Here is an 18,879-nt window from a genome sequence, read left to right as displayed (position 1 = left end):
TATACTTGCCTTAAAAGTTAGGGAGAGATGAGTATACCACTGACAGAAAAAGGGATGTGTTTTCTAGGTAAACACTGGGTACCAGGCTTTGCCCTCACCATCTTAGTGTTGGGCCCTTCCTTTAAGGTCTATGGAGCCCAAGAGAGTGGGAAGATGCTCGTGAGATGCCTGTTTCTCTTCCACTGTGTTTTCTCACAATTGCTAAGAGGAGGCTGTACCAAAACAGCTTATTCTGGGGAGGCACTGGAACTGAGGGAACAGCAGGTCAAATTTAGAGTTTGAAACTGGGAATGAGACTGGGACTCAGGGCAGAGATCCACAGAGGACTGATTCTGTTGGGAAGAGGCCAGAAGCCAGTGAGGAGGGCAGGACTGAGCAATCTGGTGACTAGAGGAAAGAGGACTGCATAACTGGTAAGAAGAAATGTTGCCACTTAAGACTGTAAGATGCAGATCTCCCCAGAAATGGTAAGGTGGGGAGATAGGAGACCCTGGCTGGCAATCAAAACAAATGTTACTCTTCAACAACATAAACGCCAGGGCAAAGAAGAGGGTCAGGAAACCAGTCATCAGATTAGCTGAGGTCAGGCGTTGAGTACATACTCAACAACTCGTGTGGGGCAGTGTATAGTTTCCAAGCAGTCTAGAGTGCCAACAAAAAGGACCTGACGACAATGGCCAATCTGTCTTCTGCTTCTGCTCCTAGGTTAAATGCTGAACCCATGGTCTCAACAACAGGTGAGAGCAGGTAAATATTTGTGAGACATTTCACCACACCCCAGCCCTGTGTGGCTAAGAGTGCAAGTGAAACCAGTTAGGGATAATCAGTGGTTAGAGCCAGACTGAACTGTACTAGATGTTACTCGGCTTCTTTTGAGGGTCTACACGTGTATATCTAAAAATGAAATGAAAATAAATTCTTGGCGTAACAACACACACACCATGAAAAAGTTTAAAACCTAAGTTGACTATGTACCCCAATTAAACAAATATAGCTAATTCTAAGTGTTTCATTATGTTTTAAAGGAAATCTACAGAAATGGGTCTTCTGAGCTTCCAGGTCTTTTCTCAACACTTCATTTATCCGAATGGCTTGGGTCATGCCCAGGTCCCTTTCTCTTTTGATCTGTTGTCTTTTCCTGATCTGTTTCTGTTGCTTCTTTTACCATACCCTATGTGAACACAGTCCTGTGAAGTTTTACTGTCCTTGTAGCTATTCATGTTGCCAGAGCCTACCTTACCCATTGCAATTAGCCACCTGTCCAGCCTTTGTTTATGACTGCAACTGGGCTTTGCTGTCCCTGATGGCACTTTCTCATATGTTCATTGCATTTGTCTTATTTTATTCATCTTCACAAGAAGATGAAATTTTTTATTGCTGTGTCTTTCAGACTGCGGCACAGGGGTTTGAGCATCTTTTATCCAGAGTTAGGTTGGAATCAATAGACAAAAAGCAGAATATTAGAAGCAATGAGCATGTCTTGAAGGAGAACAGTATTAAAGCCAGAATAAGCCATCAAAAACCAGGTCTCCAACACAGTGAGCAAGGTGAAGAGTCGGAACCCATCTTGGATATAGAGCAATCACAGGAACTGATGTGTGGCTTGACAATGAAAATAACAAAGAAACGGGTCACCTCTTTTGGTTCCCTACCATATGCCAGGTATTTTCCATCCTATGTAGAGGTATTTTTATCATTCTTTTATAGATGAGGAAATGAAGTTCCAAAAATGTTCTATGACTTAGCTAAGATGTGATGGAGCCATACTCAGGTCCACCTGATTCCAAGCTCACTATTCCCCTCCAATTCCACATTACCATGGATGGACAAGAGGTACAGAGAAGGAGACAAACATGGAAGAATGCATGTAGTATAGTTCAGGCACACTTGGAGGATTTTTTTTGCCATACTTCCTTCATGGAAATGCTAAGTACACTTTAAGAAGGAATATCAGAATGCACAGTCAAGATGTCCAAGAAGTGGTTAGATGAGAGAAGTGTCTGTATGAAAGCTGACTAGGAGCCAAGAAGTAAGGGAGCCCAGAACAGCTATGCTAGGATCTTGGGACTGGAGGCTGGATATCAAAGACCTTTAAATCAGACCCTTTGTGTCATTTTGGCCTAAATCAATCTTGGTAATCCTGTTTCCCCTTGCCTGGGATGGATAATTCTATTATCCTCCCTTAGGGATGAATGTGTGACCTAGTTTTGCCCAATGAAAACTTAAGAGCAGTCTGCTGGAGTGGGGACTTCTGGGAAAGATTTTCCTGCCTGATAAAACTTTGAGAAAACCTTCCTGCTTGGAACACTGTCATATAAGTATGTGACATTCGGCTATGGCAGCCATCTTGTGACCATGAAGGAACCACAGAGAAGCAAAAACATTCTATGAAATAACAATATCTGACCTTGGTATAGCCTTTGTATACTGCTGATAATTTGGAAAGTACTCTTATATACCTCATCTCATTTAATGCTTAAATAATCCTGTGAGCTGGTTATTTTGTGTACTCTGGAAGGATCTAAAAGCTGTGGATTCAACCAAAGTGACAGCCGGGTGATAGAAATAAAGTTATCCAATATTTCCAGGTGGTTTTCTAACTAATCCTATATGGTTTAGTTTCGGAAATAGTTTCCAATGTTGCCTATAATGAGCTCCTGAAAGAGGCTTTTGACTTCAGACCCATGGGATGTTGCAAGGAAAATCAATTAACAGTTTAAAGCACAGGTTTGTGTCTTGCTCAGAAATGGATATTGGAAAGGTTAAAGGCAAAAACAGGTAAAACTCTAAAAAGTACACAAGCACTCGTTGACACAATTTAGGGACAAATTACTGAGGAAATGCCAAAGGCTCAATGCTGCTTCACAAACTAGTTGGGAGTGCAGACCTTGGGAATCATTTATCATAGAGATTTGATTATCATTCATTTGGAGAAATTTCACCATAGCGTTTCAAGGCAAATTCATAATGGCTTTAAATCACAGGTGCCCATATCTCTACCTTCTAAGTACAAATAATTTCATCCTGTTAAGTCTTAAATTAAAAGAAAAGTACTATTTGATTATATATAATCAAATGCTATAAAGTGGCATTGACCTAAAAACAGCAGCACTTATAAATAAAGCAGAATACGGGGGAAATATATTTATTCAGTGCTTATCATGTACCACGTATATATTACATAATCTAATTGACTCTCCCAACATCCTTATGAGATAAGATTATCAGTAATCTATGAAGGTGAGTACATCACAGACTCAATGAAATCACTTTTCAATGTGCAACAGACCAGAATATCATCCTGAATTATTAGACTCTGTGTACGGAAACAAAACATGCAAATCATTCAGTTAATTCAATTTTTACAATTGAGTCAAATGACCTTGTTTCATTCCTTGACCAAAAAACCCTACTTGCTGAGTAACTAATTAAAAAAAAAAAGAAAAAAAAACTTTTAATTATTAAGAGGTTGTACAGCCACAGCATTTGAAAGGATCTCAAACAAGCTGGTTAAATGGATTTGGTTTGGGGGCATCTGATGTAATTATCCTCCTACTTCAGACTTGATGAGAGCAGTTTACATAAGTTACCTTACTAAATTATCCCAAAATCCTATGAGGTATGAATTATTCATATTTTACAAATGAGAAACTAAGTTCAGAAATGTTAGCATGATGCCAAGATTGCAGAGTAAGACAATGGCAAAGGCAGGACCCCAGTCTAATGTGTCTTTTGCTCCAGAGCCCATGTCTATCTACTACTTTTCGTGGTAATCACTACACGACTGTATTTTTAACAGATGATAGGAAGAAATTCCTTTGAATTTTAAACCACAAAATGAACTGCTTCACTAAATGTAGGGTCTGTTAGACAATTTTTCTTAAATGAGAATTTTATGTATTTCCTATTTTTCTCCTTTAGGGAGTCACAGAAGGAGCAAAGGAGAAAGCTTTGCTGTTATTTCCAAGAGATTCTACATGAATCATGCCATGGCTGTGTGTCTACTACATGAACACATGGGTAGCATCATTTTGATAAAGTCCAGCTCTCAAGTCCAATTTCTATGCTCTGGAATGACTCGACTGACCAGCAACAGAAAGGCCCAGTGCCTACCACCCTCCTCTCAGCCTCTCAAAATCAAGCTTAGTGTCATTGTTTAAATAGGCAGGTATGGGCAGGCACAGTTTAGTCAAGTTGGATGTTAATTTTAATAAAAATAAAGTGAGTTGATGGGCATTGGATTAGGACTTGAGTTTGAGTCTTGCCCTGCCTCTTAATGACTAAAACTGCGGCAAGTTACTCCATTTCTCTGAGCCTCAGTTCTATTATCTAGACATGTTTCTTAAACCATATTTCTTAAATTTCCAATCTATTTGAGGAAGAATACTGATGTAAAATTCACTGAAATTGATTACCAGGAAAATAAAAAGCATAGACATAAAATATACACTCTTTTTAGATGATTAGATTTAACAGTCAAAAAATTACTCTAATTGTTAAAAGTCTCTAGACACCTGCTGTCAGTGTCTCATCTCACTGTGGACTGGAAAGAAAGAGCTCACTGCCTGCCACCCAGTCCAGGAACTGCATTTTGAATAGCACGGATCTTTGAAACTAAGGCTAAAAATACCTTTAATCATTGGAGGGTGGTTGTTAAAATTCAATGCATAATGTATGTGAAATGCTTAGAAAAGTGCCTGGCACTTACAAAACATAAGGAAATTCCACTTTCTTCAATAAAATTAAACCCAGAACCTCTAAGGAAACAGCACCAGGTAGAGAATCTCCCAGGGAAAGTGAGTGAGGTAAGCCCCTGACTGAGGGCACTTGACCTTGTCCCCCAACTTCACCTTCCCATCGAGGTTTTCTTCTTGTTCTCTTGCTCTCACTCCCAACTCTAGCTCTGTCTATTCTCTTCCTGTTGCCACCATGATATTGGTCTCATGTGGGATGAAATTTGTTCCCATGCAGAGTCAGAAACTACATACAAGGAATATAAACAGCCCAGTTTACAAAGTATAAAATTCTGGTCCCAACTCAACTTGTCTATTTGGTTCCATAAGCCCTTTGGCATAGAGGTTCTTGAGCCAGATTTGTGACCACCCAGCTCTATTCTTCATTCTTTTTTTTTTTTTTTTTGCGGTACGCGGGCCTCTAACTGTTGTGGCCTCTCCCGTTGCGGAGCACAGGCTCCGGACGCGCAGGCTCAGCGGCCATGGCTCACGGGCCCAGCCGCTCCGTGGCATGTGGGATCTTCCCAGACCGGGGCAGGAACCCGTGTCCCCTGCAGCGGCAGGCGGACTCTCAACCACTGCGCCACCAGGGAAGCCCTATTCTTTCATTCTTATTTGTCTCTGGCAAGTCACTTAAGAGCTCTGGGCTTCAGTTTCCTCCTGTATAAAATGGGGGAAAAAGTAATACCTATCTGATAGGATTGTTATGAAGATTAAATGAGCTAATATATATCAAGGGCTGAGTATAGCACCTGGGACATAATAAGCAACTTGCTCAGTAAGAGTCAGCTGCCATCATCATCATCATCATGGTCACATGGAAACACCTGGGTCCACCAATTCTCACCTCCTGGTCAATACCTGCACAGCTAAAGTCATTCTGGATGGACCATAGAGAAACAACCTCCTAGACAAAAGCTCCTGCCTAAGAGAGATCCTATCATAACATCCACCTGACTATGATCCTTAATCTTAATTTCCACCTGGAGAGAGACTCCTTTTCCCTGAGCAAATGGTGCAAAAATGATCTCATCTTTTAAGTGAAACCCCTTCCGCTACTTACCTGGATGTGGCTCATTCACACAGGGCTACAGTCAACCTTAACACAAGTCCCTACTGTCACTTGCATATGACATGCAACACAATTACAGTGTGTTTTGATATCCAGAAACCATTTCCTCACTGTAGGTTTTCTATCGATTATCTAGTGCCACAATAATACTACATAACAAACCACACAATAAACATTTATTACTCATGCATCTGGGAGGTGTGCTCAGAAGCTTTGCTGATCTTGGCTCAGCTAAGCAGTTCTTTTGGTCTTGGACTTGCTTATATGTTCACGGATTGCCTGGGTGTTGACTAATCTAGATTGTCTCAGCTGGGGTAACTGGCATGACTTAACTCTGTTCCGTGTGTCTCTCATCCTCCATCAGGCTAACACAGACATGTTCTCATGGCAATGGCAGGGTACAAGAACAAGTGGAAACTCAAGCACCTTTCGGGTTTCTGCTTGCATCACATTTGTTAACATTCCATCGGCCAAAGCAAGTCACAAGGCTGAGCTCAGAATAGGAGTGGGAGAGCAAGTGTTGTAAAGTTACATGGCAACAGGCATGGGTAGTGTGCTCATTAAATGTTAATTCTGACTTCTATTTCCTTATATTCCTATCCAACTAGATCAGGAAAACCACCTGCCGACTCATATTACCAAATCAGGACCTTATGTCAAGCCAAGATTTTATTGAATATACGCTCTAGGATTTGGTTTGTTTGTTTGTTTTAGTGGAATCTATACGGTACTTTTCCTTTGCTTTCTTTTCCCCACTAGGAAGAAAAGTAGCAAAAGAAAACAGATTCATTTTTAATAATGGATATCTGAACATTTCATGTCATAATCCCCAGGATGACTTATTAACTCCTACTGGGACCAGTCTCCATCCCATGGTATTATGTTAGTCTCAACAAATGAATTTAACACACAAGGAATAATACTCAAATAGCTACTTATTAGAGCTGAATGCTTTTCTCATAAAACTTGCAAAATACAAAATGAGCTTTCCTACTGAAGGTAGACTCTAGGGAGATTTCCTATGTTAGGAATTTGATATTTTCCTCTCAAATAAAAAAAAATACTGCATTTTTCCTTTCTGAGAGTGTTTCCTAACTAAGTGGAGAAATTACTATTCCATTTCTTGAGGGGGAAAATGATTTTCAAATGCACAAAACTTCCCAGGTAACATCTTGGTCAAAGGGAAATATGAAGTCACTCCTCCAGTCAATGACTTTGTGGGAGGGTTCCTGGAACGCATCAGTGATTTCAGAAAGGGTCCCCTTCCACTTTAAGATCAAAATCAGAACTTCCTCTGCCCCCCTGCACAAGGAGCTACTTGAGCATATACATGATTGTGCACGGAGGGAGGGTGAGGCAATAAGAGAGGGTAAGGTCTTTGTCCAAACTCTAGTTTGCAGGTGCTTTTGGTCCCTTTGTTATATACAAGGTCAGTTGGATAATTCACCATAAAGACGTGTAAAGGAAGTCACCAGCAGTGTGTAATGGTGGGGTCACGGTGTGGCGTACAGCCCCTCCCAGTCCTCCCCATATTTATGCCACTGACCTCATACTTCTGTACAAAACCTGGACTCTGGGGTCAGACAGCAAGGGGTTAGTATTTTAACTAGGCCCTTTATAAGCTCTTTGACAATGAAAATTTGAAACGATTTCCATGAGTTTGAGGCTACTCATATGTAAAATAAAAATTTTTTCTTATACCTACAGTGATACCTGACATACAGAAAGTCACTAAATACCAATTTCCTATATCCCCACTTCATCTCCCACCATCCTCACACCACCACCACCACCAGCACTCCATCTTCTAACTTTCTCCCCTGCCCCTTCTTGGTCCTTTATTCTCACCTCAGCCTCAAGCCTCACAGCCACTGCTTACCCCAGAGAGAGAGAGAGCCAGAGACAGACTAAAAGTAGCTAAATCTTGTTTGCAGAAATGCTCAGCTTCAAATTCATCTCTGCGGAAAAGCAGTAATGCACTTGAAGAGAAGAGATGCCAGAAGAAAAAAGAGGGAGCATGGGGTTTGGTCCTGAGGAGAAGGGGAAATGTGGAATGTTTATAGTGTTTCACTGGCAGGAGACCCAGGCTTTCAGGGAGAGAGGGAGACTGAAATTACTTTAATTTTCATGGAAATTATCATTTGACTTTGATCTTGACAGAATGTCACTCAGTCAAATTCTGAAATTTAGGTTTGGAGGGAGAGATTTGGGGGAGGGAGTGCAGGCTGCGAGAAAGAATAGATGAAAAAAGTAGATTTCATTCTGGGAAAAGTAGTTGTGTGTGTGTGTGTGCACGCGCGTGTGTGTTAAGAGCAATGGGAGTGGCGGATGCAGAAACAGGGAATTCCCTTTTCTCCCCTGCCTTAAGGAATTCAGGTTTAAAACAAGTCTTAGAGAAGCTGAAAGAAGACTGTTCTTAATTCTCTCAGTTCCATGCTAGTTATAAACATTGGAGAGAAAATGGGATTGCAGACTGGTAACACAGGCACTGTAAACCTTTTATTATCATATTTTTGGCTTCTGGGGTATGATTTTAACACCATCTTTTAAGATGTTGCTCACTTAAAGCAATTGTGTTTAATTTTAAATTAAGTAAAAAACCTAACGGAAGTATTCTTCTTCCCTTCAATTAATTTTCCATTTAAGCATATGATTTCCTTGCTGAAGAAACTCATGCCCTGAAAGTAATGCATAGATTAAGTATTTTCACACTTAAAGAGATCTATTAATTATGTAAAATAATATTAAAATAAAAAGCAGTGCATTGTAGAGACAGGTACTCCTGCAAATATTCTGGTCCTGGCTGGTCACAACTGGCTGTGTGATCCTGGCTTAAGTTGTTAACTTCTGAGCCTTAACTCCTTCATATGGATTATGTTAAGTGTAAAGGTCCTTTTAGCTCTAAAAACTCTATCACAGTTAGTCTTAAGGTGAATACAACACCTTAAGGTTAATATGAAATAAGTCCACCCACTTCTTAGATTCTGCAGATCTTAATTCTATAAGCAAATTAACTTCTCCAAACTCCAATTTCCTCATCTATAAAATGGAAATTATAACAGTGTCTATCCTATTAGGCTTGTTGTGAGGTTTGCATGAGAAAATGTTTGCAAAGAGCTTAGCATAATGACTGGCACTTAGGAAGTGCTCCAAGAATGTAGGTTTAAAAACAAAAGAACAAGAGAAGCCGCTGTGCTTCAGAGTCAAATCGTTCTCTGTGATTCTATTTTGGGCACTGTGGGCTCCCCAGTGTTTAGATGAACAATGTTAAAGAAGAGTTAGCAAAAGGTTATGGTGATGATGATAACTGCACCTAACCAGGTGCTATTCAAAATGCTTTTATCTGTGTTAACACATTTAATCCTCATACCAACCCTATGAGACAGATAAAATTACTATTTTATAGATGAGGAATATGAGACACAGAGAGGTTAAGTGACTTGCCCAATGCCACACTAGTAAAGATCATCCTCTACTTTCTTTAGTGAGGCTGGAAACTGACACTGACCCTGCGGTATCCGAAAAAAACAACAAAAACAAAAACAGAAAATTAATTCTTTGTTAGCCTCTTTGGTTTTTTAAGGATGCTCATAAAGTTAGATAATTAAATGATGCATAATCCTGAATCATCCCCAAAAGTTCCCCGCCTGTATCTAGCAGTTTCTTCCCACCTGGTACTAATGAACATGCAAAAGAAGATCAACATTTGTCTAATGACGTTAACTAATGCTGCCCCCTGCATGGTGATTATGAGTGGAGCTGTGCTGTGGCTTCAGCAAGCAGGTGGTGGGAGTTCTTAATGAAGATTGCATACAGATTATAGCATTCTGGTATATTTTAGGATGAAATTCACCAACGGTTCAAAACCTTTTCCAATTTGCTCACTCATCTCACCGCTAATAGGAGGGCTTGATGTAAAGAACTAGAAGCATGGGAAGAACTAAATATAAATCACATTAGAGCTACCCCCACGGTAGAGAAGCCACTCAGAATGCTAATGAATAAAGCTTCTGTGATGCTCTTCATGAAAGGAACTGACAGGAAGCAAAATATGGACTCAGAAGACCAATTCTAACTAAAGAACACTGGCATAGATGAGACTTTCTTTCTACTGGGGAATGAGAAGTCTGCTAAGAATTAAGAACTATATACACCTATGTGTAAGAGAACAAGTGAACTTGAAGGATTGGATGTGGTTAAGAGAGAGAAAGGAAACGGTGAATTGCTTTCTATACTGAGAGGAGAAATTTATTCACGCTAATGCTGGGAGGTGAACTATTGAAAAATGGTTCAATAACAGTGAACAACTTATGATTTATTCCCGGGAAACAGAATGGAGAGAAAAAAAATTCTCATTCTCCTTTGCTTTGTACACTTCATAAGGTCATGCTAAATGAACTTGTTCATTTTTTTCACCTATAGTTGCAGTAAGTATATTCAAATATAATTAAATGTATATTTGCTAAACATGAAAACAAGACAAGTAGAAAAGCTCAAAAACCTACCTCATCATTTTCTGAACAATTTTCCACGGTTAAGAAGGAAAATTTGCTTTGTAGTAATTGTAAAAGCCATAAGACTTTTGTTTGTAGTCATTTCTGTTCATTTTTAATTTCTTCTACTAATTCAATTGCTTGAGAGGAAAGAATTTGTATTCAAAATCCCAAATTCTCAGCAATTGCATTCAGACACTACCATTTTGTTGGTCAGCATATCCACTTTTTTGTTTGGATTTCAAAGTTTGTTTTTAACCATAGACCAATATTTTCCTGTGTTTATTTTTCCCTATAAACATTCAACTTGTATTTCTCATTTCCCAAAAGGACAATGAGTTCAATGGTGACATGTTTATTAGCGAGGATGGGCTTCAACTGTGCAAATTAAGCCCAACTGCCCTAGAAGAATATTGAAAGTATCTCAGTGTTGACTGTATTATTTTTTCTGTTTATGATTTGAATTTCTTTTAATGACAAATACTAATTTCTGGTAGTTTGATCTTATCCAAGAGACATCAGTGGCTCTAAGTATGCTGAAGTGCTCTTTGTATTCATACTTACTCATCATTGAACAAGGCTGCCTTTTCATTGGAAGCAAAAAGATTTAATTTATACATCATTATTATATGCTCACATATATTATTATGGGCATGCACACACAGGGGTCCAAATCTATCCTTAATTATTCATGCTAGTGCAAGGGACACAGAGACAATACAGAGCTATACACAATCCAAAATCCTTAAATATTTTAGTTTAGAATGTCCTGTTTGACTTTCATTTGGAGATGGAAAATTTACCAAAGTGATATATGAAATAAGTATTGATATTAGGCACCTGCTGTACAGAGAATTCTAAGTACCAGGGGACATTACAGGGTATAAAAGGAATACCTGGCAAGTGATTTGCTGAGAGATCAAAAGGAGGGATAAACTACACAGTTGTGATGCTCTCTAGAGAGAGCAGGACAATAATGGATCAACTCATACGAAGGAATTGCCAGACTAAAATTCTGGTGATGAGGCAGTGAAATACAGAGCAAGCTTCCTGGGTTAAATTCATCTTTACTCCAAAGCTGAAGGGCAAAGTTTTCAAGAATGGAAAAGCATTTCAGATCCCCAGAAAATTACAGAGAAGAAAGGCCAAGTGAAGTCACTGCTTTCTGGCTCCAGGATAGGTTGTGTTAAGTGACTTGTCCGGCATACAGTGTGTCAACGGCAGAAGAGAGCCTAAAATTCCTGTTCTCTGAACCCTCACTTAGTGAAGGGATAGGGTCCTGGTCTTCTGTAATTGGATTAAATTCAATTTATCCACAGAACAGTTTTAATAGCTACTATGACTATGGCCACATAAGATACAGCAGGTTAAATCAGTTTCATCAATTCCATTGACTTGAGTAACTGGGGTTTAAAACTACAGCCACACACCAAGCCAGCCAACGTTCCAGTCACATTAAAAACTCATTCCTCGGGGCTTCCCTGGTGGCGCAGTGGTTGGGAGTCCGCCTGCCGATGCAGGGGACACGGGTTCGTGCCCCGGTCTGGGAGGATCCCGCATGCCGCGGAGCGGCTGGGCCCGTGAGCCATGGCCGCTGAGCCTGCGCGTCCGGAGCCTGTCCTCCGCAACGGGAGAGGCCACAACGGTGAGAGGCCCGCGTAACGCATAAAAAAAAAAAAAAAAAAAAAAAAAAAAAAAAAAAACTCATTCCTCATCACATATGCCTCACATGTGTTTTCAGAGCTGCCATACAGCTAGAATGCACTAGTATAATAGTACCAGTTGTTAAAATATTAAAACATTTCTGTTCCAATTGGTGAATAGTCCCATCTCTGATAGATCCTCCAAATGCCTTAACCACAAGAGCCACCTAGACTTCTCAGATAGTCTCCATAATCCAGTAATTGAAGGGGACACAATCAGGGCCCTTGAGGACCCTGCTTCATTCTGATTGGTCAGTGCTGGAGCCAGAGTTTGTTCTGATTGGTCAGTAGCAATGGCATGCCAGTGGTTAAGTATTACTCCTACTGTTCCCTTCCATGTTTTTGTTCATGCTATTCCCTCTGCTTCGAATGCTTTTTTTCATTTCACCTGTTCATATTTTCTCTCATGTCTGTCACAGGGAACTGGACTACACAATTGTGGGAGGTGGTAGAGCAGTATCTGTAAGGCTCTTGTCTCCATATCTGAGGCTGGAGCTCCAGGCAGTCAGGAAGGCTGGCATCCCAGAAACAAAGAAGGGCTGAAACCTTGTCTGGTCTTGCTTTTCACTTTGGTGATGAAAGTGTCCTTCAGAAGCAAAAGCTCTTTATCACAGAGCTAAACATACACACTGAACCCAGAAGTCAGAAAAGCTGAAGGAAGGCACAAGGGAAGGTAGAGAAATTGCAGGCCTGGCTGCTGCTTCACACTAACAAGGTGAGTTAGCAGAATAGCATCAACATGTGTGCACCACAGATTGGCTGTTGCTTCCCTTCTGCCTGCGGCAAGAATCTCCTTTGTGGCCCACTCTAAACAGAAATGTAGAAGAAAAGGAATTCTGGAAAATGTAGTCAGCCTAGATAAGGTGACTCATTACAAAGCCATCACACCTTAGTATGAAGGCTTAAGTGCCATCCCCTCCCTCTTTCATCCCTCTCTCATCTGGCCAGGCTGGAAGTTCTCACTTCCTCCTCTGAGTTCCCAAAGCCCTCAAAACAAAACCACATGGTGGCATTTAGCATGCAGCTCGCCTTTTAATTTTTAGTCTGCTTATTTCCACCACTGGACTGTAATCTCCTTCAAGTTAGGATCTGAAGGTCATTACACTGCCTGACACATGGTGAACAATTCATAAAAGTTCATGGACTGAATGAGGGAATTGTTGAATGAATACTGAACTGCCTGATGGAACACAGAGATGCTATGAAGTGGGATTCAAGGGTAGCGTAGTCACTATTACTATATAACAAATCATCTCCAAAGCTTAGCAACTTGAAAAAACAGTTATTATTTCACAGGTTCTGAGAGTCCTGAATCTGGGAGCACCTGTGTGAATCGTTCTGGCTCAGGGTCTCTGGTGAAGTCACAAACTATTGGCTGGGGCTGTAGTCTTTGAAGGGGCTGCAGGATCAGCTTCCAACCTCACTTACATGAGTATTGGTGGGAGGCTTCACCTCTTCATCACATGCACCTTTCCATGGGGCACAACACGGCAGCTGGCTTCTCCCAGAGCAAGGAATCCAGAAGAGAGGGAGGCAATACCACACTGCTTCCTATGACCTAATCTCTGAGTCGTACACTGTGTTTTCCACCTTATCCTCTTAGTTAGAAGTGAGTCACTAGGTCCAGCCCAACAGGAGGAGGGGATTACACAGAGCATGAATCCCATGAGGCTGCCTCACAGGTGGGAAGGAGTAAGGCTTTGGGCAGGGGCCATGCCACAGAGTTCCTTAACTGACCTCAGAAGAATTCAACTCACTTCCCACTACTGAGTGTGTACAGTCATGTTCTTTTCTCTCTTTTTCTTTAATTTTTTTTTTTTTTTTTTTTTTGGTGTGTGAAGTCTGCTCACTGAAAATAAGCCTTTAATGTCAAGCCAAAGATTGGATTTTGTAGAAATACTTAAGAACAAGGAGAGGGAATCCAATTTGGAACTAACCTTTCTTTACTAAAATGATTTCCACTGCTGCAGCCAAGTTTGTTTTGGCCTCTAGAAAATACTGGTGAACAAAGTTAACAGCAATTCCAATTTCACACGTACACATGTGCACATGCACACACACAATCCTGAGTTTGTATCATCAGAATAGATATTGTAACCTAGTCTGGGGAGTTCAGGCTAGCCTTAAGTGGTTGGACAGTAATAACAGATATATTTGTTCAACAGCTAATATAGCCAATAATAGTTTATTGAGCACATACTAAGCACCAGGTGCTGTGCTAAGGGTTTTCCATGTGTTATCACATTTAATTCTTAAACAATCCTATGGGGTAGGTACTACTATTTCTCCCATTTTTTACAGATGAGTAAACTGAAGCTTAGAGGAATTATATGACTTAGAGAGAAGCTTCAAGAAATTACTTACGTCAACTCACACAGCTAGCTGGTGCCAGGACGAGCACTCTACATTCTTAAATGCATCGGTACGTGGCTGTCACCGTCCTTCTGGGAGACAAGCTACGTGCTAGGGTGGATGCCTATATTCATTGCTCATTCTTCTCTATAACCCTTTGAAGTAGGTATCATTATCACCCTTTAAGGATGAGAAACAAAAGCTCAAAAGAAGATGTTGCTTGCTTTAGCCCACACAGTTAATATAATAGCAGCCCAGGATTCAATCCCCACAACTGTCTGAATCAAAGGTCCATGCTCCTTCTACCACCTTTATTGTTTTCTAGCTCAGGGGTCTTCAAACTGCAGATCATAACCTATTAGTGTATAGTGAAGTCAAGTAAGTGTGTCCCAACCAGCATGTAAAACACTGGAGTAGAATAGAATGTAAGAGAAGGGAAGGAAAGAGAAGAAAAGTGAACAGAAAAAATTAGTATGCATCGCACATAGTGATGGTAAGCACTGCTTAAAGTTTTACTTCAGTTATGTATATAGGTATGTGTGTGTGTGTGCAGATGCACATGTGTGTGTATATGTTAGAATTTAAAATGCATTTCTTACTTTGGTTGCCATCAGAAGCATTTGAAAGCCTCTGCCCTAGCCATTCCATCTGTTCTTAAGGTCACTGCCAACAGTGCTCAGGTATTAATGATACCTTACCTTCATTGTACACACTTTTTTCTGGCTCTAACCACTTAGACAAATGTGGTTATAAAGATTCAATTCCTAGTGCCCTTTCTACTAATTACAGAAACCCATATGCAACTTACTAGCTGTGTGACTTTTGCCAAGTTACTTACCCTGTCTAAAGGCAGCCTCCCTGAATTTTACTTTCTCCATGTTTAAAGTACCATAATTATGTGCTCACTTATGCTGCAAGGATTGACTGAGATCATGTGAACATCTCAAGCACACATGTGCCAAACACAACCATTAAATAAGTACCAGCTATTATTAAATTATCTACAGACAGTCCCTGACAACTTAAAATGGTCTGACTTTATGATGGTGAGAAAGCAATATGCATTCAGTAGAAACTATACTTGGAACTTTCAAGTTTAATCTTTTCCCCGGGGTAGCGATATGCAATACAATACTCTTGTGATGCTGGGCAGTGGCAGTGCCACAGCTCCCAGTCAGCCACGCCATCACGAGGATGAACAACCCAAACACAACCATTCTGGTTTTCACTTTCAGTACAGTATCCAGTAAATTACATGAGACATTCAACACTTTATTAATAGGCTTTGTGAGAGATGATTTTGCCCAACTGTAGGCTAATATAAGTGTAGGCTAATATAAGCCTAGGTAGGCTAGGCTAAGCTCTGATGTTCGGTAGGTTAGGTGTATTAAGTGAATTTTCGGGGACTTAACGGTATTTTCAACTTACGATGAGTTTCTTGGGACGTAATCCCATTGTAAGTGGAGAAAGACCTGTATGGAGACTGGAGGAGTCTTAATTGAGAGTCTCACGTTCAAGGAAACAAAAGAATGAGGAGGGAAATGTGCTCTTTTCTAGCTTTGAACCCTCCAACCCCATGAAAACATAAATTAACCTAAGTAGGTCTGCAATCTTTTGGTTTATTTATCAAACACTTATTGAATGCCTACTATGTGCCAGAGACTGGACTAATCTACAATGACATAGTAAAGAGTTTTTAGGGTGAGGCCCAAGTTTATAGATGCTTCCTAAAGTTGGGGTTTATTAGAAGAGCAGAGTGACAAATCACCCTGGCACCTTATTTTATGATTTTGGACAAGAGTGATCATTGCTTAACTCTTACACATAAGCTCTATCAAATGGACTTCAGTGATAATAGCCTCATTTTTTTTCAAGCCATGTCCACCTGGCATCCAACATTGAATCTGAGGTCCTCACTTTCCATTTTTATAGCTTGGTTCCTTCTCTCCACAGGCCACAATTGGGAGGATTGATTTTCTTTGTACATTGTCTTTTCTTCTCTCCAATTCCCAGGTCCCTCTTTTTCTTTTCTACCCCTGCCGTCCATCACTGACTCTCCTGTGTTCTGCCAATTACCTCTAGCCCTGAGCTAAGGGACCCACCTCTTTTTTCCTATACACATTTCTAATGAGAGGTGGATTAGCAAGAATCAAAGTGTGGTTCTTAGGAGGAAAAGCTACAGTATCCCAGGACAATGGTTTCTAATTCTTTGCCACACATCTTTGCTTTGGGGGGCAGGGAGCTTGCCAAAGGAAAATTGCCTTTCCGTACCTAAGGTGTGTGCGTACAACTTAACATTCCTTCCCAAAGGGTCAGGTCCAAAAGCAGGGCCTCAGAAATGTTGGTTGACTTTAATTGAACATAAAAATGATGACATTTTAGCCTGGATTTACTATTAAAATCATAAGCAGTTATTTTTACATTTGTGTGCCCCTTAAAACTTAAAAAAATATTTTCACACGCATTCTTTTACTTCACACACTTACACTGTCTCATAAAACCAATGAGAACAAGGGCTGTTTGATGTAATAAGAACCCTGTGAAGTAGAGAGAGCAGGTATTTTATTCTCATTTTCTAAGACAAGGAAACTGAGGTTCAGAGATACTGTGTTTTACCCAATGTCACTTAGCTCTTCAAGGGCAAAGTTAATGGCGGAGTCTGAGCCTCGTGGCAGCCAGCACTTGTCGATCAGTGCCCGAGGCCTGAACACGTTTTGTGGCCAGCACACCATGGCTTGGTTCCAACTGCACCACATCCAACAGACATGGGTCTTTGAAGCCTTCTAGCGCTGGAGCTCAGGCCATAGGCAGCCCCACAGTGGCAGAGAAACAGAACCTCTGGATAAACTCTTCCAGGGAAGCTTTGCTAATTTGGGTGGCTGGACAATGTCCCTCATGAATATTTGTCAGCATGATTGTCACATTATTTCACTGTGGTCGTAGGGACCCAGCTCCAGAATTCTACACAGTTAAAGCACCTGGATCCCAGTCTTTCAATGGCTTTGAGAGAACTCCAAAGGCCTGGCCCTTGAGCCTAGTGGGCCTCTAGGCAAGATGTCCCTCCCCACCAGGATGTACTGTCAGTCATTCAGCCATGACAATACCCTCAAGGGCCCTACACCATGTTACCTCTTCCTTCAGTTATGGGCAGCATCCCCTGGAAGCCAGTGATTCCAGACACAAGTAGCAGAACCTTGCCAAAGTAGACTAAGGAGACGCCAGTATGCACACCACCTGCCATGACCCTATAGCACTGACAATGTGGACAAGTGATAAAGGCTAGAACTACCCATGTTATCACGACTTCTCTGATCACAAAGCAGACCCAGGAGAGCATTCACTGTTTTGAACAACATGCAGGGCTGAGAGGTGCCGGCTGCACACCCCACAAGGGCTTTCCCACCGAGGGAGATCAAGTACATTCAAGTGGTAAAAGCATGCCACAAACTAAAGCTACACAGTGGAGAGACAACAAAAAAAGAGAGGCAGCCTGCATCGACCCAGACCACCCTAGCAGCACCCCTCACTCTTTCTCTAAGCAGAAACCCAGAGGCTGTTACACTACTGTTCTTCCACAGCTTTACCTGGCCCAAGCCCAGTGCCATGGATTCTGTAAGTGGGTATAAGGAGAGAAACTCAGATAAATGGAGCTTCTTTGAGCCAAGACCACTCCAGAAGTCTGACTCAAGTTTTGCCACCAGGCCTACAAAGAAGCCCAGAAGCCCTCTCCAATGGAGCTGATCCAGATCGAGGCCATCTGAATGGCTGAGGATCCAGCAACATTCAAGCCACCCAAGATGGACATCCCAGTGATAGAAGGGAAGAAAAAATGACTGCAGATCCATAATCTCTAACTTGAATGTGCTCATGCCTACTGAGTTCTAGAGCTCTTTCTATTCCAGGGACTCTGGGTAGAGGGTGTCTTGTTCCCTTTTACCTTACCATAGGAAAGGTTTTGTATTTTGGGGTTTAAGTTGTTAAACTGAAGGTAGAGCTGGAGATATAACTGGCTTTTGAGAAACACTAGTGCAAAGCTTGTCTTTATTGTATGGAAGAAGCCATTCTGTACTGCTTTAATTTACAGTCAGACTAAATCATTAACCAGTGATGTATGAGAGAACTCATTACCTATTTTTATACCATTCACCCTAAACAAACACTTTGATTATTGCTTATTAGGTAAATATTTGTGTTGTTCCAAAACCCAGGCTCCTCAGTTCCATTACCACTGGCAATGTCCCTAAAAAGCATTGGCAAATAGTGGAGTAGAGATATTGACTGACTAGTTTAGACAACTCTGGCCCTCTTGACCCTGTGCTGGTACTGTGTGCTCTGGTCTTGTCAGTTAGGGGCACCTAAGATCTGTTTGAGATCTGGGTACAATTAAAAATCAGACTTGGTAGGCATTTCTTTGCTGAAACTGGACTCTTTCTGCCCTTTTAGTCGACTTAATGGATCCCTTTTCCTGCAGCCAGTTTTATTGTAGTACCTCTTGGGCCAGTGCTGTTAGAAGGATGCTTTTTTTG

At 41.0% G+C, this 18,879-nt stretch overlaps 1 pseudogene; it reads left to right on the top strand.

The window, feature by feature from the left end:
• The first annotated feature begins 17,383 nt into the window (after positions 1-17,383).
• On the top strand, positions 17,384-18,238 carry LOC116755940 (annotated as a pseudogene).
• The last annotated feature ends 641 nt before the right edge of the window (positions 18,239-18,879 follow it).

This window comes from Phocoena sinus, chromosome 6 (assembly GCF_008692025.1).
Source record: "Phocoena sinus isolate mPhoSin1 chromosome 6, mPhoSin1.pri, whole genome shotgun sequence".
Taxonomy (NCBI): Eukaryota; Metazoa; Chordata; class Mammalia; order Artiodactyla; family Phocoenidae; genus Phocoena; species Phocoena sinus.
This window is presented reverse-complemented; position numbering and strand designations above follow the sequence as displayed.